Here is a 24,779-nt window from a genome sequence, read left to right as displayed (position 1 = left end):
CAAATTAGAATTTATTTAAATACACATCGACATGAATCCAACGTGTTTTAGTAAAGGGGTAAATGGAGGCAGAAGACGTTATCTTTCAGCCAGCACTTGAGCGACGCAGGAACCGTCTCAACAGCGCACAGTTTCACACGGAGCGCCACGCTAGCTGAGACCTGTCAGTCCGAGCCTCCTGTGCACAGTCGGCCCCGTCCCTATGGCTGCTGAGCATGTTACATGCTGACTGTCAGGTTCTCCCGCAATTGGCCGAGAGCCAGTTCAGTCTCCAGGTGAAATCCCAGAGGCACGCTGCAATATTAGCAGAAGAGATGCTAACGGTGTAGCTCGCTCCCATCAGTCAGCTATTATTATTATTATCTATCTATATATCGATCCACAGTACTGCTGCATGTTTGAAATTAAAAAAGCTGAATATATGAACCTGTGTATTATTTGAAAAGCCTAATATTGAATGCAACATGATTATCATAATGTATATTTACAAATAGCACTAGGCCGAGTTTAATGTAGAACATATATATAGTAGGGAGGTTGGTCTCTACTTAATCTCTCCATCAGCTTGGGGGGTCCTTGACCTGAAAAACATTAAAGACTCCTGCTTTAGATAATGTTTTACTTGGTTTAAGCCTAAGCTATAGCTATAAGCTAGTCTATATAACTTTTGTTTTTTTTGTTTTTTGCCTTTGGTTTGAGTTATTTTCCAAACAAGAAACTTCCACACAACATCACTGATAGATTCTGAAGTCAGCAGCAGCAGAAAAAAACACAAAAAACAAGGCTGTCTGGTTTGTCATCGCTTTCATTAGTGGACTTCTCTCAACAGCAGAACAGTGGGCTACTGCAACTTCTCATACTCTCAGTGAAATACTGCTGACGTATTCAAGGCAACAAAGGAGCTGTACGGCCTCAAAGTTTCATGTAAACAGATTAACCTTAACAAAGCAGCGTCAACTGTAAGACCAACAGTCACACTAAAGTCTTTTAACCTCGGCTATCGATTTTACTAAACGATCCACTGTTCAGATACTTCGCCCAAAAAACGCACACCAACGCCACGCGCGCATTCGCTAATATTTAACGTCCGGTCTCCACGATTTCGATGAATGAAGCAGTATTCATGGTGCGGTCGCTAATATTCATGGACAAACTCCATGCCTCTCTAGACTTGTCTCTGTGTCTCCACTGGTTATACTCAGGAGGCAGCTTGGTGGCCAGACTGTGGTGCTGATTATAGGTGACAGGGACACTGCTGGCCAGGGGGACCTGGAAATGTTGGCATGGCAGTGGTGAAAGGTCATTACCACAGCACTGTCAGCATCATCAGTGTGACACAGTGATGAAAGAGCCGCAGAGAACAACAAGGAGACTGCAGCACACTCACACTGGGCGCTTTTTGAGAATAGCATTGGCCAAACACAAGTTTTAAATAGGATTCCTAAAATAAACCAGAAATACTGCGCATTAATATAAAAATATCATTATTAAAACTCATTGTTAAAGAACAATCTGCAGTCAACAAGACAAGCTGATGATGACCCGTTGATCGAGTGGAATTGTAGTTATCTGTGTGATAAAGGTCTCTAGTCAGTCAGTCAGAAACACTGCTCACAGAGTAAAAATCACTGAAATGTTGATTTTCTATCTTCATGTTCCTATGTTCAAATAATCCATAAAAGTGGCTTCTGAGTGAAAGAACATGTATAATAAAGAAATGGTCGCTACATTTGCTACACGATCAGTGAATGATCTAATCGTGCTAAATTAACATTTACCCTAGTTTAAATTAATACACACTGTTCCATCCATTAGTAGAGCACAGAACACCACCTTACATTAACACCTATTATAATAATAAATACTGCTTGTGTTTGCATGAGCAGATGACATACTTACATTGTTGAAGCTGACCTGCTATGACATGGCTGTCTTGATTTCTAAAGGTTTCATTGATATGACACTTACACACTGATTTCTTTGTTCTATTTATTTCTTTTATAACAACACACACATTTATGTATCGTGTCATTGTGTAAACCACGAGTAGCTAATGACACAGTTAATATATAATTACCTCCGATATTAATAGAATATTTTTCCCAGTGCGATTTTCGTATTTGATTTTGAGACCTAGTGTCTTTTTTTTTTGTGGTTCAGTTCTCTGCATACGAGTCTGTTGCGAAACACTTCAGTCTCTGTGATTGCCTTGCACTCTTTGTCTCTCTGTTCTGCACTCTCCTTCTTATAACTTCTCGAGCACAAGTGGGAGCAGAGGGTAGGAGGAGGGAGTGATTGGAATTCATTATGGTCAAATGATTGCAAACTCTGGAAGCCGAGAGGCTTTTCTAATCACAGCTGAATGGGGCTGGAGAGTTAATGTGGGCAGGCTGTGGAGTGGAGAGGAAAGGAGGAGCGAGAACTCCATCGTCAATGTAGCGCTTTCAAGGGCTCTTCACACAGCTGTAATGGTGGAATTGTTCTGACACTGAATGGATACATGAGATATTGTGTTTCATGGTCATGACTCACTCTGAAAATGCAGTTGGGTTCATTGCTGTGCCGAGATTTTTATAGAAACCTTTTCAAAGGAAAGAAAATAGATGTTGTTCTTATGAGAGTCGGTTACTCACCAAATGCGGTTTTGACTCCTTTAAACCTGAGGCCTTTTAGTTGGCTAAGATCACCCCGAATCACATAACGTGGCTTAGTTTCAGTTAATATCCAGTCGTTAATACCCAAAACAGAAACTACACCTTAGCATCTGTCAATATGACAAAGAGGTTAAATAATCTGCTTTGGCAAACACACAAATCTGAACTAATTTCCACCTGTTAGTAATTCTATGTTCTGAAGAGTGATCAGAGCCACATAGGAGGCTGGAAAATGTGAACGTGCACTGTTTGAATGAGCTGTTACCTCGAAGACACAATGCTCAAATTAGATTTGTGTGTACAGAAGGCTTACAGCTACATTTACTAACAAAGTTCAGCTTTTCAAAGAGAATCATGAGTCTTTAAAAGAAACTGTGTCTGACTTTGGTGGCAGTTATTAAAATGTTTCTTATATTTACTGCTATATAAAGAAGTTGTAGACGTTTTGTTAATGCGAGCACATTATCTCTACACTGTATGCGATACACCACGGTGAGTTATTAAACTCCTGAAAGCTCTGCCAATGTGCAACGAGCAATAAACCAAGAAACTGGATGGCCACTGCCCCAAAAAACATTTTTTGGCACTCCTGAAATTGCTGTGCCCACTTCCTAATATCAAGCAGTAGAGGACTACTGCTTTTCAAATCCTGTTTGGGTCTCTGTGCTCCTCCTCTACCCGTCTGGGCATGTTGGCACCCACTACAAAGGAGCTGAATAGTTGGCACGCCGTGGGCATCCGAGGGCTGGGGATCAGAGGAGAAGAGATCACTCATCCTGCCATCAACTTGGCGCAGGCGCTTGGGACAGACTCACTACAGATTAGCCTGCAGTGCTAACCTGTACAACTGCAGACCATTGGCGAAGCACATCAATGGCTAAGAGACTCCCCGCAGACTTTAAAGACATATGTGCACATGGCAGATCAAATTAAAATGCTGACACTGAGGTGGTTTCATCTTTTGGCAGTATCTTCCAAAGAGCCACCTGGCCAGTGCTGCATGCCTGAGCTCATCACAGTCCTCATTGCAGATAACTGCTGGTGTTAGCCTGGAAATTTCTAGCTCTTGGATCCAAAGCCATATGTCTGTGTTAGCCTGTGCATAATGGTGAATATATTATGCCACTTGCTGCTGCGCCTCTGGTTTTCAAATCCATCAAGATCCAATAATGCTTGGCCCTATGAACAACACTATGAGTGGTACGTCTCAGAAATGGACAAAGGAGTTGCTCTGAAGTAAACTAGCAGATGTACAATAGGTATAAAAGTACAGCCTAACAAGGAAGCTACAGTGAGACTAAAATCTGTCCTGGCAAAATATTGGCAGCTACAAAAAATGAACAAAGAAAATTAGAATAACTTAATAACTTTGAATTAAACTAAATAGCTCCAAGCTAGGTTGGATTCACGTCCCTCAAGAGAAAATATGGAAAATGTTTGGAAGAGATTGAATGCTAAAGTTTTGAGACGACATAGATGCAATAAATCACATTGTCATAATCATTTCATGAGAAGAGGCAAAAAGTATTTTATTCCAATTTTATAGGCAACACTGTATTAAATCACTTGGTCCCACATCAGACAGAAGCATATTTCAAGCCAAAATAACCGATTACATCATCCCTTAAATATGAAACATAATAAAAAAAAACATGTAATTTGACAGAAAGATTTTGTAGGATTCTCACAGGAATGATAAATGCGGTTGTACTACTTTTTGGTTCTACCACTACCCTAGCAACAAAAGAAATGTTCAATACTTCCTATGCTACACACACTGAGGTTTCCCAGACGTCTGAAGCTTTAAGCTCCATACACTATCCTAAGGGCTCAGAGTCAACTCAGTGTAACGCAATATAAAATATAACTAAATATCAGTGGCTCACTGAAAGTTTGGTAAATGTTTAATACCAACACCACGGCGAATTTTCAAAAAGAAAAAAAAAAAGTACAAATAGAGCAGGGGGCTGTGAGCTGGCCAGACAGACAGGCTTCTAAGTGTAAATCTAAACGGTGTTAAACTGTGCTGCAAATATGACGTCCCCTGCCGCTAATGAGACAGTTTAGTCAGAGGAGGCCACACATAGCTGGAAAGCCTCTGACTGATCGCACTGCTCAGAGGCATTTATTGAAGCTGGCGGATCTTTTTTTTTTTTTTTTTTTTTTTTCACACTCCAAGCCAACCCGACTCCTGGTGTGAGTGTGCAGGGGGGCCGTGATATGTGTGTGGCAGCTGCACTTCGGCGTTGATGGACGCAAGCTGATTTATGGGAGGCACAGATGAGTCTCAGGTTGTGTGGACGGAAACTGGGTTTAACTGCCACTCCATCCTTGTTTTTGCAATGGTGACCAGATACGAACTGTTTGCAGCGGGATCGATCAATTAGCCATTAATTATCGGAGGAGAAGCGCGGCGCGCACCCAGAGGTTGATTTAATCACAGCGGCGAAAATGAGATTATAAATAACCCCAAAGGCCACCCAAGGAGAACCTGACGGCGCCGGATCCCGACACTGCATCCTGCTTTGTCAGCGCTGCTAAAAAAAAAAAAAGGGCTCGGCTGAAATGCACCACATCCACAGCGTGGCAATTTTGTAGGTGTACATGATCACTATGAAAGTGGAAACAAATTGCATCTGCCTTTGAATCGCGGCGGAGCCTGCATGCTCCCTGCGCATCGTATATATATGTATATATATATATATATATATATATATATAGAGGTGTAAATGCCTCGCACCGGTCCACCTCAAAATATCTGACAATGCAAATCTAATCTAAGCAAACACGCCGAAGATATGTCGCGCCTCATTTTAGGTTTGCACCAACTGGGATGTGGAGTACGCCCCCCCCCCCACTGTTCTGTGAAGGGGAACAAGAGGGGGTTGAAGAGGGTTTAAGAGGAAACGACAGGTGGACACTTGGGTGATGAAACCTGGATTGCCAATGGGGGCCTGCTGGTTGCTTTCAGCATGGTTGTGTTGTCACCCACCCCCCCTCACCCCACCCCACCCCACCCCACCCCTGCCTCCCTCCACCTCTCGACTGTTTGACTGCCAACCTCCCCACCAACTTCTCCCTGCTTCAGCCGCCCTCCCCGCAGCACTCGCGCTCCTGTCTGCCCCTCTCACCCTTACGTCAGCAGAGACCCCCGAGCAGCTGGAGTTGATGACACTTGTCAGCAGAGAGATACTGTGTCCACTGTGTCTGACTCCAGCCTCTGTCTCAGGCTCATGCACACACATTTGCAAGCTTTATACATGTACATGTTCACACTCTTGAACACACCCACACACTTCCCGGCACCTCCTGACAGTACATGTCAGCTGATCATTCTAGGGAGGCCTCGGCGGTAAGAGGAGACTGCCACTGAGCTGATGCACACAGACAAATACACACTTATTGGATGGTTGTGCAGACATGATACGGGTACAGTACAAATGTTCTGAGTCACTTTTACTCTCGCTGTCATGTAGGAAGCATTTCATCATGTTGGCACGGTTCTAACAAATATTTTAAGGCAAAAATAAAAACGCTGAATTTACATCTCGGTGTAACGCCGCTCGGCGCTTTGAGTAAATTATGGCTAGGAAGTGATCCTCGAATTTCAAGATTAATGATGTGTTAATGAGATGGGTCTTGCACATAAACCGGCATTACTGCAACACGGCTATATTTATTCTGGCTTTTATGTTTTATAGTTGCTACACTTTCGCTGTTACACCCCGCACGGTGATATGGTAATACAGCAGAGCCTTTTAATGCAACTGAAAATAGTTTATGCTGTTTATTTCCTTCATTAAAGGTTTCAGAACCCCCTGCAAACTGTGTTGTGTTATAGATCTGAGCACTCTATCACGGCAAAATAAATTAGTCGAATACTCACCACGACTGATGACTGAGAGAAAAGCAGCGTATTTAACTCATGGTTACAATAATGACAACATGCAAGTATGTGTTGCAATAATTCGCCAATAAATCTAACACTAATGATATAACCTTGCTTTGAGATGAATCTTTTTTTTTTTTAATGCACCTGGATTGTGGCCCAGAAGAATTTTATTGTTCAGTTGTGTTTGACTGCGAATGCAAGATAATTACAACTTTCGATGAAAAGTTTTAGAACGACTTTATACAGTCTCGTAGAGTCCAAAAGATAGATTTTCAGCTCTGTCTCCACTCTTTGTCTTGGCATGTACAGCGTGTTACAATGTGCTATCTGAGCTTGACAGCCTATATCCGTGTCCACCCTGCTCTCTCAGACAGAAGGAGCAGGCAGTGTCATATGGCAAGCTGAATTAAAGCGATGTCAACACATTCACCCTGGCAGGGATGCATTTCAGCAACTCGCTGACCATTCCGTCACTGTCATGACAGGACATGCATTCTGTGCACACACACACACACACACACAGCTGTCTCATGCATTGCCCAACATGAGGCCTAACACTGAATAAAAATGTTGACATTGTAGCTTATTGAAATATGTAATATATTCATCGGATGTATTTATATATCTGTTTACGTGGCTACAGAAAGACGAGGTTAAACAGTCACGACATTTTCAATGTAGCGAATGCGTCACTGTGAGGTGTGGTGAAGGTGGAAAGGTTTGAAAATGAAGCGGCAGAACGAGAAGACACGGAAAAAAAGGGGCCGTGTTGGAGTTTTTGGTTTTAAAAAATGTTACGTCGACCAAAGAAACATTTTTTTTTGCAAGTTTTGTCAGGCATAAGCTGCAGTGCTAATACAGTATTTTTTTTTCATGCATAATCACATGTTCCTAACACTTTTTATTGGTTGAGAGTGGAATTAATACAGGAGATTGACTAAGGATGAACTATTTAACTGTGAGGATGAGTTAATATTGAAGAATAATCCCTAGTATTACTAGTAGTAAAACAGGTTTGTATGTTAGCGCTGCCTGCTCATGTGGAAATCCGTGGACAGCTCAGAGATTTAAAAAAAAAGAAAGAAAAAGAAGATGAATTAAATGTCACCAAGATGAAATTAAGAAAATTACACTACACCTTGAAATAAACATTTACCTCACAACGATAAGACAAAAAAAGTTTTAAAACAATAATAGACACATGTTTTGACAAGTCCTGAGTAGAAACAAATTTTATAATGTACCTGATTTTCTTGCTTCGCCGCTGTCATTAAGGAATATGTTGCTAATTACACACATGACTAATATATCCAGTCTGGGTTTAAACAGCACTTCTGAGGTCTGTGACGGTTTGAAGTCTGACATATAACCAACTTTAAGTTTGGAGTGGGAGTTTGGATATCTGAACAATGCCAAATTGAGTCCTCGGCCAAAAAGCTCCTCAGCTTCCTGACAAGCTTATTCCACTTGTCAGATGGACCTGAATTATATTCTGTATTACAGACGCCTTCAAAGGACAACTCTACCATTTTGGCCGAAAATATCTCTGTCAATGGAGATGATTGAAAATGTCAGGATGATGTCTTCTGACAGTGACAGTAGCTATGGGGCTTTTATTTTTGCACTGGCAGAACAAAGTAAGTGCTAAGTGGAAAAATCCAAGTGCGTGTCTGTATGTGGGTGGTATCTGCATGTGCTTGTGTTTTGATCGCAGGTCATATGTCAGGCGGCTTTGTTTTTGTTAGTCATGCTTATGTTGGTGAGTCAGTCATACGTTGTATTTTTATCTGCCGTTTCATTGCACATGGATGGTTCAAGATGAACATTTCGATCATTTTTTAAAGTACAGCAAAGAGATTCAGGTGCTAAGTCGCACCATTTTGTCGAGCACATCTCCATCACCCCCCTTCTCATCAATGTGTGTAACTACTGCTTCAAGGGCGGCACACAACACCGGAAAATCTGCCACACTTCCTCTAGAACCAAACTTCTCACCAGGGGAGGTTTTAATTAACAAAGTGAGAAACCAAGAAGCAAACAAGCCAGGTGGGAAGAATTTAAACCCATCTGATAAACTTGTTTGTATCAGCTCCCTCCCTTCCTCTACACACACCAGCCAGAGACGCATATCTTCCACCTCCCACTTCCTCTCTTCCTTTCCCTGTGCATCCACAGCACTTTACAGCTTGTTAGTGGGGCAGGATGGTTGGTGCAGTGCCCCAGAGGCGGTGGCGTGAAGGTGACATCTATCACTTAGAGCGCTGGCATGCTATAAATACCATCGACGGGCTCCCTGCGGCCCCGCCTTGTGACAGCTATGGCTTGGAGTGGGAAGGAAACAGCTGACGTGAGGGGCGGCGGTTAAAGGGAGGGGAGGTGAGTCGAGGGAGAGGATTTACTGCTGAAAGAAGGGGAGGGGGCATCCGATGCCTCCTGTCACAGACTTATCTTAATTATATAGTTTAGAAGCAAATCTGAAAACTAAAACTATTTAACTGGATTCAAACTACATCACATCCAATCACAGTGATGCTAACTAACCAGCGCAGGTATTCAGGGGAGTCGAAGAGCTAAAAGAAAAGCCAATGTGCCTCCACATTTTGACACACATTTTGAGGCTCCTTGTACTTCATGAGTCACATCTCATGAACTACAAGGAGCCTCATTTATTTCTTTAAACATTGGGTTATAGTCATTTAAGCCGTGGGATTTCAGTTAATTGTTTCTCTTTGCGTCTCAAAACCCATTTGCTACAGTACATTTGCTTCATGAGAAAAAGTAATAGAGGATCTAGAAAAGTATGCTGTAAAACAATGATGAAACAATGTGGAGCTTTGTGACACATCCTGTCTACTCAGCTGTGAGGGCATCTTTTCATTTCATTTCTACTGTTAGACCAGTTCAGCAAAGTTATCTGTTATCTTAGCCACTGGTGAAAGGCAGGTGTTTCTTAAACCAACAAACTAAAAGAGGTACTCACAGACCTTCCTTTATGAGAACATGAGTATCGTAGCTATGACTAAGCAGTCAGCTATTGTCTCCTTTCTGCAACCTGTAAGCATGATATTAATCTGTCATCAGACGAAAAGCCTCAAACCACAACAGCTGGAAATCAGCCACAGGTATTTTCCAACGTGTCAGAGGACGGGGTGGAGCTTGTTTTTTTTTTCCTTATGATGTATTAGATTCTTTAAAGATGACTTTGAAAGACTTAGATTATTTCTATCACGCTTGAGTTGATTTGCAACAAAGCAGTTAGGAGCTGTCACAATTCAACCGTCCTGTCAAAAGCATTTAGTAATCTGAAGGAATTTAACTTCCTGTTGCTCTGCTATTCTAAGCACAACAATGAAACATGACACAATTGAAGGTCATATACGCTTACAATGTTTCTGAGAATATTTAACATACTGTACGTATACATAATTATACATATGATAACAAATATATAACATGTAAGGAATATAGAAGTTTGTAGAATTTGATAGGCCAAGACCAATGCCGCTTTATCTGACCCAAAACTCTAGACCCACAACCAGCACTGTGAATAGAGTGGTAGGAACCAAAGTGGTGGACAATGTTTTCCTTTGTGTTTGTGTCACATGTCACTCAATATCAGTCACCCTCATTAGTCATCGCCACAAAGTTGAGAATATTTCATCCTGGTACCCACCCACTTTGGCTCATTAAAATTCCACGGCCTCTTGTCACCACATCGCTGCCAGCCTCTTCCTGTGTGTACGCCCCTTTAACCCCATTAAAGAGGAGTTTCAGGGAGTGTTTAATTATCCTAACTGAAGGTCTAAGGACCTCAAGTCAAATGGATTCCTGACGTTGTGTAATGTGAATTAAACTAACTTGAACTGAAACGGCAGACTGAATTTTCGTTTGCAAAGTGTGAACGTACCGTGCAGAATTGCTTAATCTCACAAGAGAACTATTGTATTTTTTTTTTTGTTATTTCAAGACATATTCCCAGGCACTTTTGAGGGACACTGGGAGATGCATTGCAATGCCTTCAGTTGGCTGCCCTGGGGCAACTGAGGCAGAGTGCAATTAAGTCCTGCCCACACCGAAGGAAGCAAACCATTCATCACTCTCATTCATCAACTTTGTGTTGCATGAGCTTGTCTCTTCCATCTGTGGTGAGAAATGAAAACTGCCTGAACAAGAATCAAGAGCTAAGTGCTTATTATCTGCCTAAATTAACACACAAACAGACAAAAGTGGGCACAGTAATCACAGATACTGGCAACAGGACATGAGGCATTCGCCTGGAAGAACGGAAAAACTGGGACCCTGATACACCCTCAGTATGCCGACATCTGCAGCACACATTTTTGTCATAATAAAATATCCAAATGTCAGATTTAGGCTGCCATATTTATACATTATGCAACCTGATACATCTTGAAGCTTTCCATTAGTGTGCAAGCGCCTTAGCTAACTATAGCTGACACATACAATTGTGAAGATTGGTTGGTGGACGTAAACTGTCACAATCCTTTGACAGTAAAAGTTTTTAGCTAGGTTCAGGCATTTTGTGAGTGGTTCTACATTGTCAAGTCAACTGTTTTCCAGCCCAGTGGGTTGTGGTTTTAAGAGTACAAAGCTCTGTTTCTATATTCCTCAGTGAAATGTCTAAAGATGCACGTTAGCATAAGTTGACTGGTCAAATTTTGACCTGCGTTTCAATAATCTCTATGGCCGTGGTCCAATGTTATAGCATATACCTTTTATATTCTCTAAAATAAACTTTACTAAAATACCATTAATGTGACTTTACTGCAAGTTTTCTCTTTGACTTCCTTCTAAAGGCTGTCTGGTTAACCAAGAAGCAGTTTATAAATAGAAAACTATTAAATTCCGTGACAGCAGCAACAACAGCATGAGGCCTCTGGAGTTATTGTGGCAAGAATTTACAAAATGATCCATAAAATATTAAACAGACTTGACTAAAATAGAGTTAATGTAACTAGTTTTTACATTCCCATCTGGCTAAAAACCATCTGGTTAACCAAGAAGCTGTTCATTATTGTTTAGAGTGCACCACATCAAATCGGCTAAAGTATACCAAAACCACAATTACAGGGGCCTCCACAACATGACATCAAACATCCAAAATGTTCTGATCTTGAGTGCAGTTGCAGCTATACTGACTGACAAGACTCGTGTGTTGCTTGAGTAAAATATTAATTCGCTGTGATGTTAGGTGATTTACCAATAGGGCCAATAGGAAGACCTGGGTTACTGTTGTGTGTGATGAAATGTGTGCAGACCACCATCAACATATAAGCATGTCATATCCTCCACATAGCGATTATTAAGTGTGGCTTGTAGTTTGCTGTCTGATAATGCACAATTATTGTCCAGAAATAAGGCACTGTGGCAGAAACGGTAACCTTTCATAACGTATGCATAGAAAGGAAATGTTTTTCCTAGTAGTTAACTTTATGTTGAACACCCACAAACCACTAGTTCAAAGAGGAGAAAGAGAACAAGAGGAAATGCCAACTTCTAACAAGCTTTCAGAGAAAAAGACTGTGTTTATGTTCCAGTGTTCATAACCCAACTGTGTATTGTGGTTGGGTTTTGAATAACGGTGGCTTGGCTCGCACTGTTGAGAATATAAACCCTGTGCCTCCACTGTCTTGGCTGAACTTAACTTGAACAGTCGTTGTAAAACTCGGTTCAGCGGGAGGAAAAGCCAAGCTGTGGTCAACAAACTTGTTTACGGCATTGTCATTTGAGAGCTGGAAAAGTCACACTATACTTCCAGTAGCTACAGTCCAACAGCATTTGGGGTTGGGCTGCACTAAGGTCACCACCAATGCAAGTAATTCAGGAAAGTATTTTCAGTAGAAGTTTTAGGCATATCTGTTCGAATAAATATTCTAAAATGTTCTCGAAGTGTTAAAAAAAATCTCCATATTATGCAATATAAATTGTACCAACCTACCACCAGTGACATCAATGTTCTTTGCCAGTCACTTGTGCTCACTTAGTTGAAGCATTGTGCCAGCAGAGGGGAAAGAACTGGCAGAAAAATAACTTAGTACAGAAGAGCGTTTTAATAGATTATATATTTATGTGGATGATCTTTATCTCTTAAGTACAAGTGGGTGATTCTGGCACAGACGACTTGGCTGAAGTGAAAGCACGAAGCTGCTTGTGGCAAAAGAACGTGGACAAACCCAACAACTCCAGAACTTAAAAGGGCAAAACCGTTTAAACAAAAGCAGTGACTGACTTTGCATATATGTGTATGTTGACTCTTTGTGCTGTGACTGTAGTGAATGTCATATCGCCATAGCTTGCAGACATTAGTTTTATTATTTTCTTGTATTTTATTGCACTCACTGTCTCGTGGGAACAGAGTTGAGGAGGCTAATGAGCGTAAGAGAGCTAAGTATGCAGAGATGGCAGCAGAAGCTGAGCAGCGAAGGATGGAGGGCCCGCCTGCGGCCAGTGGAGGTGGGCTGCAATGGATTTGTGGTAAAATCCACCACTGCGCTCCTAAGCAAGCTAGGCATAGGCGCGAGAAGCAAGAGGGTCGCTGTAAACAACATGTCCCTGGCAGCAGAGCGAGTAAGTAAGTGGCTGTGGCTTAGGAGGAAACACGCTAGCTGGGGAGCACGCTAAAGGTAGGGCGGGCTGAGTAGTTTTAGTAGTTCCTACGTGGTTTGGTCCCAGCCACGGGTAGGAGATTGTTGCTTTTAGGTTCTGGTTTGGACCGCAAGACTGTTTTTTAGATTAATTTTGTGTCTGGGTGTGTGGGTCATGGTTCAGGCCTGTATCCTCACTCCCTATCCCCTACCCAAACCAGAGTCTGTATTCTTATAAAACCCCAATGCATACTGTCAACACCATTGGCTAGGCCGGTTAGCTGGTATCTTCTTGTTGGTTGCTAGCTGGTAGCTGACTGTTAGCCTGCTGGTCATTGTTTCAGTTGGACTGGGCTTCTAAATGTTTTTGCCTGGAATTTTTTCACAAGGGATTATAACATCTTATCCTGTTTTCTCTCAGAAAGCTAGCTCAATTTGATAGGTGACTGGATACAGCAAAAGGTATAGATGACGCCAATGAAAGAGACAATTCGGGTTTTATCTAAACTACCTAACTTTGTTTTGTTTTTATCAGTTTTTTGTTTAGTTTTTTTGTTTTTTGAAGTTCAATAATGAAAATGCATGTATCAGAACAGGTGTGATCATATAGACATTTGGTCACCAAATGTCATGCAATCAGCCAAATAACTAAAACATTAAAGTGCAATCATCTTTTTCATTTCACTGTGAGAAAATTCTAATACAAATTAAAGCAAAGCTGAGCAGAGTACCTAAAATACAACATTTAAAGCTAGCCAACTGTCGGGTAGCGTAGCACAGCATGCTAGTAGACAAGATGTTACAATACACTGAAGTTCTAACATACTCAAAAACCCAGTAGAGCAAAGGTCTGTAAAATACACCCTGACAAATGTAGTCTGACCACAAATCAGCACCACATCAGCCAGATCTGCAGATAATAGGGAAAATGAACACTGTTACAGTGGAATATTGTGGCAAGCATTGTTGGTGCGGTCCAATTTGTGAAAAAGACATTAATCCAAAAACAGCCCGCAGCAGTTGAACAAAAAAACAGGTCAGAGCACCACAACAATTCAGAAGGCATTATGTGTTTGTACTAAAAATATACATAACTTTTCATAAATTAAATAATCAAGGCCACCCCAACATGTCTCACAATGGGAGATTTCCTTCTCTTAGTGGATAATGAAACAACCAGGCCAACTCAGGCTCCTAAACCTCTGTTCTGGGTCCAGTTCAATAATTCATCTGGAGTGTAGAGCTCAGGATGTCACCTCCACAGCTACAGGCCTCTTGGCCTGGCTCACAGTCTGGTTAGGAGGGCTGCCTTCTGCCATTAGCATGGCTCCGATCAGATTAACAGTTGGGCATTTCGCCAACAGAGAGGCACGAAGGGGAAGAGCTCTGCCTGGCATGGCTCGGGTATAGCACGGCACATTTAGCAGGCTGGAGTGACCACCACATTTAGCACACTGCCATCGTTATTAGTGGTGTGAGTCCCCTGCCAGGAACCAGAAGCAGTGTAGGTGGCTCAGTACTGCTCATTTCATCATTACATCTATGACTACTCACTTTATGTCATTTGGCCTGCCACTTATGTGAACATAAAACCTTTAGTTTAAATACCAAATGTCAAATGCTAACATATATATTGGTTCATAATAACTCAGCAGGTGACAATAATCCAAAGTTTACCTCAGCCGACTGTAAATACTGAAAAATCAAAATGTCAGTGGAGACAAAAGAGATAAGAGGGTTAAAACGAGAGTCAAAAGAAGGTGAGGAGTGAATGACAACGTTACAAAAGGACAGGCTGGAAAGGAATAAGGAGAGAGTGTGCAGAGTGATGGCAGCCCTCCCACAGCCCTACCTGTGGTGGAACAGATTGGAGCCGCCGCAGCGCGTTCTGATTGCCGTGTCGACCAAGCGTCAGCTGACAGATGGCTGCCTCCAAGCGCAGGGCACCGGGCCGTTCACAGCTTGCCCTGATTCGAAGTCCATGCACACACAACACTCCTGACGCCCACAAGCTTTGACTGGTGGCCTATGAAAATGGAGAGGGGGGAATGGAGGACACGGTTGTTTTGATATTGGGGAAGCCGGGTATCTTGACTGTTGCTGGTAAACGATGATTGGCCAACTCCAAAATAAACATACCCAAAGTGAGTTTTATATATATGTTATTATTATTATACAATCAGAGAAGGGACAGAAAGATCGAGGAATTGAAGTCTGAACAGTTTCTTAGTGCTCGAAAGATTTGGCAGGTCTTAATTAAACTTAGCTTTTTGCTAAGAAATAAAAACATACAGCACCTGTTGGTATTTACAAGCAGAAACATCGATGCTCCTTTGAGAGGGAGACAGTGATGTTACCAAGACAAGAAGCCAACACAAAACAGGTGATGCTAACATTAGCAGGAAATGCTACATACAACTAACCCCAAAGCTATGCATCTGAATTGAAAAAGTATTGTATAACTAAGGGGGGTGACACTGACTAATTAGGGATATAAGTGACATTATTGAAGTGACATAGTGTTTTTACCCATTTGTGATCATTTGGACAAATCAGTCCACATCGACTTGAGCGTATGAAGTTTAGCTGTATCGTTTCCTGAGTCTCACCCAACACCAGCTTTCTGCAGTGTGTTCATTTCAGTCAGTTATTACTAACCACTATATGTTGCAGATTGGTGGTAGATTAGAGTTAGTTATGCAGCTAAACGTCAATTGTACCTGGACTATTTGTAGCGTATCTGCAAGTCTCGTGACTTTTAAAATCAGCCACACTTTTAAACGTCCTAGCCCACATTCTTCAACTTAGACGCACCCGTGTTGAAAACTCCCTCATACAATCCAGTCAGCAAACTCATTCAACTGTGAAATAGACAATAATATAGCATATCACAGCACCCATTTCCCTACACAATTCATATTCTTTCTGCACCATTTACTCTCTCTCCTCTTTCCTCTCACACAGTGGTAGTGGATCTCTGAGGCAAATGGGTTGTCTGCATCTCATGCTTCTCCAACACCTCCTGTTGCCATAAATATCTTGTTATGGAAGGCAGGTAATGAAAAGCGCTGCCTTGGTAATCCGTGACGAAAGGCAGTTTCATGCTAGTTTAGCTTCCATCGCGCCCCCCCCGCCCCCCTCCCCTTGCTCCCTTCACCACACCACTGACACAAGTCCTTGTCCCTGGTACACTTGTCCTCTCTCATCTCATATTTGTCCCTTTGCAGAGACACTGCATGGGTCATCTATCTGCAGGCGAATTTATGCATATTACATGTGTATGCTTTGTTTTCATTTTGCTTTTTCTTGCTGGTGGTGGAGCCTGAGGATGATGTTGCCCATCCAGCACTTGTGCTCACTGCTACTAAATTCATTGTCTTCACAGGATGAACTATTGTGTCGCTCTTTCTGGTATAAAACACAAAAATTTGATCAGTTTTGATTTTTGTTCTTCGTACATGCATAATATTAAGTCTGATGACGTTTATAATGTGCAACACATGCAGAAGGGCAAAGATGTTGGACGAGTGAAACTTATCTATTGGCTTTATCTTTTAACATTATGACACGCGTGTCCCATTTTCCTTACGGGAGTTGGCTCCTAAGAACGGCCATTGATCAGGGTGGATTGCAGGAGACAGCAGCTCAGAGCCCAGTCCTCAGAGGAAGACCCTCTCAAACATCCTGGCAGACCTTCCAACAGAATAGATAATTTCGGAGCAGCAGCTCCCTCTTCGCCTCGTGCCAACAAATTTACAATTCAAACATGGGCCGAGGTGTTGAAGAGGAATGATCGAAACACTTTGATTTGTTTTTTCGCAAGATATTTGACAGAGATTTGAGGTCAGATACACAAGTGTCGCGACAGCGTCGATCCTGAAATGAAACCGAATGACATTTGATATTTGAATGTTGATTTTATTTTTTTTTCTTCAGTGCTGATTTTGTTAAAAAGGTGAGCATGGAGCTATTGATATGTGTTTATGTATCAAATATCATGTGAATTAGAACGGTTTGTCATAAAATTAAGAATAAAAACACTATTGAAAATACCTACCATTAAATATCATTAAAGTCATTACAGCTAAATATTTCTGAATACTGAGCCGTTGAGATTTGTTTTTATGTATAGAGAAACACTAGTTTGAGGCTCGAAAACATCAGTATGAGAGGTTCACAGACACATTTATCCTATGTTACAAAACAGTGGAGCATAACTTGCATCACATGATCTTATCAGTAGCCTCCTGTTCATGGTGTTTTCACATAGGATTAATATTTTCCAGGAGCTGGAATTCAGTTAGTGCAAGGACTTAAACCTGCAGTGTTTTATTACTGCCCCAGCAAGGCAGGTAGAAAAAAAAGAATGATACCATGTAAGCTGCTGTAGATACTAAAAAAAAAAAAAAAAAAAAAAAAAAGACAAGCGGATTGCTTTTCCACAGAGCTACTGCAAAATAAATGTGTTTTTGTTATTTGGTGTACCTATCCAGACTTCTGTTGTCTGCTTATTTATTTATAATACTTGCTTATACGCAGGATTGCTCAGACCTGTTGTTCTGATGTTGCCGTGCTCAAACGAAACCTTTGAGTGTTTGCATGTTCTCTACGTTCGCCCGCTTTCTTCCCGACTTTGTTTATCTCTCGCGGCGTCCCTCACAGCCTTCAGGCATGAGAGCTCAGGTTCCACTGCCCCGCATCAAAACTGAAAACCTCATCAGGAGATAATTCTGGGAGCTGCCACAATGCCAGCTATGTGCCACTGTCACCTTATCTTCCAGGCCTATGCGCCCTGCTGCCCCTGTCCGTACCCTGGGGAAGAGAGCTTATTACGCATTCTAGCTACAGCGGCAGAGGGGAGCAGGGCAGCGGAGATCACTCATTTTAATAGGCCTGTCACATCTGTTTTTAGAACCTGCAGAGGCCTCCTGCAGCAGGCCTCTGAATGAAGTGACCCCAAAATGATGTGACAAGCTGCGATGAGCTCAGGGAGGGGAGCTCTAGGGCAGAGGAGAGGAGGAAGGGATTAGATACAGCGTGAAAAAAGTGATTACATCAAAATCATAAACTCCTCTATGCAGTACAGCCCTGTGGTCGGGTTTTTTTTTTTTTTTTTTGTGGAATGTCATGAATGGTATTTTTTTGTTTATTTCAATCAACTTTCTTATCAATTTTTTTTACAGCAATATTAGGAATACAGGTCTAAATGTAGGTTTCCCCATCTATTTCCTGTAAAGCATAGAGAAGAAACTAGCAGAGTTATTATGTGGTTAAAGCTGATGTTGCCAATATTTAAGAGTAAAAATGAAATAATGTAAATTAGTATCGGTTGTTGATGAGAGACAATGAAAGAAAGTAAAAGCAGCTGTGTCTCTTCGTGTTCTTTTAAACTTAATTTACTGGCTCCGAAACGTTTGCATGACAAATATTCTACTGCAACGATGCATGAATTACACTCATCATGACGTCCTTTCTTTCTTCCAGGCTAAATTAGGCTGTACTCTCCCGTTCCTCATACAACTGGAATCTAAATCAGTCCCTGACACCGCATATCTCCAGCACACTGTTAAGCCTTTGTTCTGTAGAATAAAATCCACTATAGCCAAAGGTTTTGACGTTCAGATGGATCTTCTTATCGGGCCACACAGAAATATTACAGAGGGGAAGGGTAAAAGAAGAAGCAGAACGCATTGATAAGACAAAGAGGCGCGCTGAGGTGGATGTGGGTAAATATCAAACCTCTGCTAATCCCACAACTCAGGAGCTGATCACAGAGACAGGGCCACAGGTATCTCGAGAGTATGGAAATGTAGTAATTTGACCAAAGATTCAAATCACTACAAAATATTAATCCCCTAAAACGTCACTGTTTTATCATTCCATTCAGCAATGTCAATGTTCTTGACATTTTAGGATAATTTAAATATCGGTGACCATTATCATCTTACAGTATTTTTTTTGATAAACAATAATAATGAATATATGTCCAGCATTTGTAACGTGTGTATATAACAACAAACACATGGATATAGAGTGTGTAATCACATATTATTACACTGGAGAAAAAGAATACCACTTCCTGATTCCTGAGCTATCAGGGGAAACTTGTCACCTTTGCAAGGGACCCTGATTCCAGTCAGCAAGTACCATAAGCTCAGTTTGTCTGGTAATTAATTACCACTGACTCACAATAAGATTGTAATATAGGTCTATGCAGCAACAACCGTTTTATAATTGGTTGGATAACAGGAAGAAGTGGAAGCGAAAGAGAGGTTAGCAGTTTTAGCAGGTAGCAGCTGTTATCAAAGTAGAGCAACTCATCGGTTTTGTCCTTTTATTCTTTAGATAATTGATAAAAGCTGTATTTTTATTTAATCTTTTTCAGGATAAAACGTTTTAAATCTTTTTGTGCCTACTATACAAATGAATGGATTGAACTTTTGTCATTTATTTTGTCATTTTATTACTTTTTTTATGAATAATATGCCGTCGTCGTATTTTTTTATGTAATGTGGAAAATTAAAATTGTAAACAAAAAACTTTATCGACCCAGCTCTTCCAAACATATTGTGAAGAATAAATTAAACTCGTGTTGTCTAACCACAAACCGATCTCGCAGTCTGAGCCGAATGGAGTCGACCGTAATCGAACGCGCAGGACGAACATATAGTTGACGTCATCGGGAAGTGCCGGATATTCACCCGAGCAAATCTGGTACCTACACCAGAAAACCGCAGTAAACAACGGACTGCATGGATGTCAGCGGTTGAATGTTAGCGTTATAATTTTCTACGAACTCCGCTTCCATTAAAGATCATATAGCTACATATTTGGTTGTTTGATTGATTGAAAACAGTGGAAAAAAATCTCTGCCCTTCACTGATCAGTCTCGGGGAGATCAACAGGAAGACTGATCTCATTGGAGTGGACCAAAACTTTGCTCTGTTTTGAGATCTCAGTCTCGCAGCCCTGGAGCTTCTACAACAGGGGTGTTAAACTCAGAATCATTTCATCTCAAAGGATCCAGATCTTCAAATAATGACAGCTTCAAATGTTTCCCTTTGTTTTAGCACAATGAAGTACATTACGAAAATGTTGACTTTCAATGAACTGCACTATTACAAAATCTTTTATGAACAACCAGAAGTTTCTTAAGAAAAACAAGTGCAATTTCTGTATATCTCAATGTTGTGTTATGTCCACAGCTCTTAATACAATTGTGTGAAACCTCAGAAAAGTAGTTACTTTTATTGGAAAATTTGCAGTTAATGTCTTCAATGTAATTTTTGCACTTTCATTCATCCCGCGGGCCAGATTGGACCCTCTGGCGGGCCGCTCTTGGCCCGCGGGCCATATGTTTGACACCTGTGTTCTACAATGACAACCAGACAGGCTGCACCGTGACAAAATCAGAAAACGACAGGTAGGTACATCAACGTCATCGGGTAATTTAACAGAACACGTTGCATATGTTCGCAGGCGAGCCGAGCCGCTAAATTCCCGGGTTACTTGAAGGGTCATTTGACCTGGGAAGAAATGCCACGGCAACCATTTCACACTGACGAAAAGCCCCGCGACGACCCAGGACAACGCATTTTCATGCAGTGTGAAAGAAGCTTTAGACCATTCTGTTTGTTGTTACATCTTGTGCTTTTGTGATAACATTTTGTCAAAACACTAGATAAAAAGAACACAATGAAAATCTTTTCTTGTTTGTTGTTGTGTTTTTCAACAGTGTATATTAGCATACATCTGATTTGGTGATGCAACCTTATGACAGATGGGGCAACATACTCTTCCTTCAAGTCCTTCATTACTGATTGTTTTGAAGACCCCTCTTATACTGAAATATTTAAACTGCAGTAGGTTCTTTTTTTGCTGTTTAACACGAGACATTTTGAAGAATATACTAAATCAAGGTACAATATTTCCCCAGAATATATATAACTACTGCAAAACCTTAGAAATTCATAAAAATGGCGTCTTTTTCAAACCAACTCCTTCTGTTGTAGCTTCTTTGTTCTTTGTTTCCTTGACCCCATGTTCTCCACAGATTTTGAGGTTGTTGTCTGAGTGCGCCCACATTAGTGCCCTTGAAACATCAATAAGAGTGCTCTTATCTACTGCATGGAGGGTTAGAAAAGGTGCACACAAACATGTCTGGATAGTGTGCTCTCGAGCATGCACAAAGAAGGACAATGGAGCGACAAGCACAGACAAACACAGATAAAAATGTACAGTATAAACAACTCAAAACTGACCAGGTTGCTCCTTACAACAAAATATGAAAACCTCCATATACTGCATGAATCTATATGTGGAAATATCTGTTGTTACTGTGTGTTTAAACACATCCTCCAACTGATATGATAAAGTTCACCCACTTGCCTGTTCGTTAGGTACAGTAGTGAAAACAAATGCATGCTAAAAAAAGCTCAAAAATTTTAGCTTGATGAAGGTTATGGTGTTCCACAATAGTAGCAAATAACAGAGAGCGGTTATCTGTTGTCGTGGTTTGTACCATTATCGAACTGTATTGCATTTACATTATTTTAACAACCCTATTTTAGTCACTGGGCTAGGACATAGGTCTTCAACGCGACCCCTAGAGGTCTCTGACGGTCCCGCAGGAGGGTCGCAAAATCTTTGGTTGATTAGCCATTTTTTATATATATTTTTATATATATATATATTTTTTTTTTTTTTTTAAATATCCCCCCAGAAATTTTCTTTAAATACACATTAACATGAATCTAACACATTTTAGTAAAGGGATAAGGGATAGCTTAATACTGAATGCAAAATGATAATAATAATGTATATTTATGAATAGCACTAGGCCAAGTTTAATTCAGTGCAGTTGCACCACACACTACATCTAGACCGTTACATCTCAATGCATTGTTTTTCATTAATGAACTGGCAAATGAGTGCTTGCTCATCTGCTACTGCTATTGTTAGTGCTGCAGACAAAGTCATGGTTATTAAAATGCCCAGGTCGTCACTATAAATGAGAAATTATTGTCAATTGTCACACCTGTTTAAATAAAGGTACAATCAAAATAAAGTGGCTAAAATAACAGGTGTTCATCCTGTGCTGTCCTCACACAGACCACAAGATAGAAACAAAAAGACGACCTTCCTTCTACTGATAGTTTCCTTTATGCTTAAAATATCACTGCCTTTTAAGAAAATAATAAAATTGGATGAGAGCAGCAGCAGCAGCAGCAGCCACATGCAACGCCGGTGTCCTTGAACAGAACACTGAGCAGACTCACTCAGCTGAAGAAAAGAGCATCTGCTAAATGCATTGACGGCTTGTTAAGATGGATATTTCGTGCTGCATCACACGGCTTTTAGTAATCGAACCATTCAAATGGAAGAGCCGCGTTATCCATCATCTGCTTTTGCATTGTTGGTACAGGATATTCATATGCGTGCATGTGTTTACCTGGTGGTGGTATTCATGTGGGAGAGTGTGTGGTCTGCTTCTTTCAGGGTCAAGTAATCAGCCATCAGATAAAGGCGGCCACTATTTTGGTTTCATCTCCATACAAGTGGCAAAACAAACCTTGTTTAATCATAGAAAGCAAAACACGAGAGGAAGGGAGTGACTGCTGATGATTATCTGTGTGTCTCAGGCACAAATCCAAGGGCAACTGTTCATTTACATTTAAGCGTGGCATTCAACAATGAAGCGCATTCCAGACGTCTTTGTACCATTTTTGTTTAGTGCCGGCTTAGTGTGTGGGCAGCATTGTGTGCGCGCGAGTGTTTGTCTGTCAGGGCGTGTGATGTTCAGGGAGGGTGGAGGGCTCATCTGAGCCAGCGTGTGAAAGGCTGTATGATCTTTGGGGACAAAAAAAAAAAAGTGCTCTAGCTTTAGATAAAGTTGATGATAAACAGCACTGATGCCTCTGAAGCCGTGTCACACACTTGAGGAGACACTCAAAGATATTTTGTTTTCTAATCTCACACCGCAAGGCTTGAAAGTAAGAGCGGAACACACACACACACTACAGGATATTGCTAGGAATTTTGTGCGCTGAATGCAACACCACCCGTGATCTCACAGGGAAAACCGGTGCAAACAAAACGGGAGACTGTGGCGCAACAACTTGTTGTAAAGCTCCAGTGAAGTAGATGGCTATCATAAACCTGTAACACACTACCAGACAAACCAAAAGAAGATTTGCTGCAATATATTTCAGTAAGCGTTATATATTCTTCAGGGAGAACTAGAGTTGAGATTTTAATAGTAAGTCAAAAGTACTATTCTAGCTGAGATTGTGTCCTTGATTTATATTCATTGGAGCACCACAGATGAGTCTGTTGACGAAGTTAAAAGAGGCTGAATCTGGGCTGAACCTCGGTACCCAAAGATGACTTCGCAGTCAGTAAGGGATAAACTGAGGACAGGGTTGAGGATTGAGGGTATGAATTGACGTCACTGCCACCCGGGGCCACGCCCCCTTGAGTGGTAAAAACATGGTGAAATGTATCCGCAAATGCAGCAAGACCAGGAAAAATGCCAATCGTCAGATCAAATTAAGGAAAACTGGACTCAACAATGATTGTAAAAGTGCAATAGCCTCAGTCTCAGTTAGTTTTACTCAATTTCAGTTATGATAAATGTAGCAAAATAAATACTGTCAGTCATAACTGCACCAAAACAACAGCATCCACAAACCTATCTTACAGCCCTCCAGGACGTAACTTAAGGTATGACTTCATCAAAAAAATACAACATAAATGAATATTACCTGACACTAAACATAAACCACAACACCAGGTTTCTGTGCCTGGATTCCAGTTGTTTCTTAATAATGCAGCGATCCATTTACTGCTCTTGTCTTTGGCAAATATCTGTAAAAATATATCTGACTACTTCTAATTTCCCAATTTAGCCTATAATTCAAACTAATGCTCAGGTGTCACTTTTTTCCACTCAGTGGCCGTAACCACGGAGACGTCGTTTGCTGTGACGTCATGTTCATACCCTCTATAGTTGGGCAATCCACTTCATTTAATAATTCTTGAGATATGATGGCTGCATGTATGCTAGAGTACATTAAAAGTTTAGACTGTTTTGTCAACACGACTGTGTTGAGACTTCTACCAAGACAACTGCACTTTGACCATGTGGACGGACACGCTCTCAAACGCACCACACAAGAGCCAGGAACAGATGAAGACACGCTAACGATTCAGAGCAGTCTGAAACCCTTCGACGTGCTAGGATTACTTTCACCTACAGTAAGTGAATTATTTGAAACATCTGACACCTTTAACATCCAGCCTTGTAACATAATATTAATATAGAGAACAGAAGATACGTCATACTTTAATTGGCAGCTATGGAAATTTAATTATTTGGTGAAATCCTGATCTCGGCATATCACACCGAGCACCATGGGTGGGTATCCGCACCCAGTTCTTGTGTTCATGCTCTATTTAAACACCGTACGATTAACAAGGAAACAGTCCAGATGTACTTAAGTCCCACAAAAAAAAAATATCTCATTAGTGCTTTCTCCAAGGAAATAAGTTGGTGAGTTGAATGAATACTTTTTTTTTTTTTTCCGAGAAGTTAAGAGATTGTTCTTCCATTTTGTTCCAACAAATCCT

The 24,779-nt window shown here is 41.1% G+C and overlaps 1 long non-coding RNA gene across 2 annotated transcripts in view; it reads right to left on the bottom strand.

Moving 5' to 3' along the window:
• Nucleotides 1-24,779, bottom strand: part of LOC125005660 — a 118,303-nt gene that overhangs the window by 62,704 nt on the left and 30,820 nt on the right. For both annotated transcript variants that reach the window (XR_007112472.1, XR_007112471.1), the window contains exon 3: nt 15,004-15,177. This is a non-coding gene — a long non-coding RNA (uncharacterized LOC125005660). The remainder of the gene's footprint in view (nt 1-15,003; nt 15,178-24,779) is intronic.

This window comes from Mugil cephalus, chromosome 3 (genome assembly GCF_022458985.1).
Source record: "Mugil cephalus isolate CIBA_MC_2020 chromosome 3, CIBA_Mcephalus_1.1, whole genome shotgun sequence".
Classification (NCBI taxonomy): domain Eukaryota; kingdom Metazoa; phylum Chordata; class Actinopteri; order Mugiliformes; family Mugilidae; genus Mugil; species Mugil cephalus.
The sequence above is the reverse complement of the archived record's forward strand: the minus strand, read 5'-3'. Positions and strand labels throughout refer to the sequence as shown.